Raw genomic sequence first — 1,949 nt, 5'->3', positions numbered from 1 at the left:
CCTCCCCATCCTCCCCTCCCTCCCTGACCGTCCCCTATTTGCAGTTAACCTTCCCCTGTCTCTCCCCTCTCTTCCTCCTCTCCCTCCTTTCTGCATTCAGTCTATGCATCTGAGCTCGGCAGACGACACATCACCGGATGAATGTCAATGAATGACTGTTAAGCAAACGCTGTGCTTAGTTTGACAGTGGAAAAAAAACAAAAAAACATCCCATTAACGCTTATCTTTTGCCTTCTCTTTTTCTCGTTCTCTGGGTTTTTATACATTTTTTTAACCTTCTGTTTTAGCATCCATGCTAATGGATCTGTGCACATGCACGGAGACAGGCAGAGTTTGAATGTGTTTTGGCCTAAAGGACCTTTTACTTTTGGACTGTGAATGAAGTTACCCTGTGGTATTTGACCCTCAGTTCTGGATCACCGTGTGGACGGCCTGAGAATTTTGGATTTGCAGTGGTTCAGCTAACACCTGACTTATCCCCTGAATGGATGGGCCGTGTGGAGGGGAGGAGGGAGCCTTTCATCTCTGACTCCTAGTGGCAAACTATCCCCTGGTGCTATTGAGTCAGAGCTCCCCCTAGTGGGTGGAAAGAAGAGGAACCACACATAACAACAGGAAGGCTTAAAAAAAACAAAAAAACTCCTTCACACACATCTCTCTTCCTTCAGGTATTCCATCATCCTGAAAAAGGAAGATTTTAAAAATTGCATAAATTATCACCATTTATGATGACTAGTCATGTGACGCTTGTTTTAAATATTTAGTGAATGGAAAAAAGATAAACCTATAAAACTGTGTTTGTTTGTCTTGTATACTGAATCATGGGCGTGTTTCTGCAGCGCCTACTGTGTTTATTTTTTATTTTTTTTGTGTGTTTTTTCCTTTTAGCTGCCTTAGTTAGTACACACTCAAACACAACCTTTCTAGAAATCTGGCCAAAGTAACAGTACAGGTGTATAAGGGAGCATTTGTGTTTAATCTGACCTGTTGAAAAAAGTCTGAAAATCTGGTGCCTGAAGTGATTTAGATATTTGAAGGATTTACCAAACACAAAATATTATTTGCCCAAATCTGCATTCATATCCAGGTGTGCAGAGAACGGCAGGGTAGTGACATGTGTTCCCCTTCAGAGCAACATCCCTCAGAGCAATCACTTAACAATCTGAACTAAATCCACAGATTCTGTTGAAAATATGGCAACAGAGTGGGAATAGAGAAGAGAGAGTACAGTGTTAGGAGAGAGAGAGAGAGAGGGGAGAGAGTGTTGTTTCAGCACAATATAAACAGGAACCATTTGTACGTGGTGTGTGTGCGTGACACATTTAGAAATGGCGGTGTAATCGACTAAGATGTGACACCTTCAGGATCCACAAACCACAGTGTTGTTTTGCTGACTGTGTGGACAGATGGCAGATATCTTCAACATGGCACATTTGGTCTGATAGGGAAGTCAGTAGAGGTACAAACAAAGAAACATATGGGTACACTGGTGAAAAGGGTGCTGTCCCATTTGAAGGGATCCAATCATTTAATATTGAGAAGAACATGTGATGTAATTTTTGTTTTTCTTTAACAGTTTTTCAGAGGCAGAGTTTTACCGGACACAAAAATAATCTCATTGGTTGGCTTACTGCCAGCTTGGTGCCATATTTTGATACTTTTTCGATCAACAAACCACTAAACTTTGGATCAATTGGTCCTCCGTGTGTTTAGTCGACCCCTCAGTTCTTGCCATACACACCTACCAACCAATGAGAATATTTTAGCGCATCTGCCTCCAAGAAATGTCTCTAGAACTACATTACCAATCTCTAAACTATATTGACGACATATTATATTGAAAATGACATTTATATAAAGTGTGAAACCAGAGCTGACGCGAGAAATATATTGAATCTCTAATCCATTATCCCTTCTTTAGGAGTGTGGGGTGGAAGGAGGGGGGGGGG

Source organism: Etheostoma cragini, chromosome 19, assembly GCF_013103735.1.
Source record: "Etheostoma cragini isolate CJK2018 chromosome 19, CSU_Ecrag_1.0, whole genome shotgun sequence".
In the NCBI taxonomy this organism is placed as follows: Eukaryota; Metazoa; Chordata; class Actinopteri; order Perciformes; family Percidae; genus Etheostoma; species Etheostoma cragini.
This window is presented reverse-complemented; position numbering follows the sequence as displayed.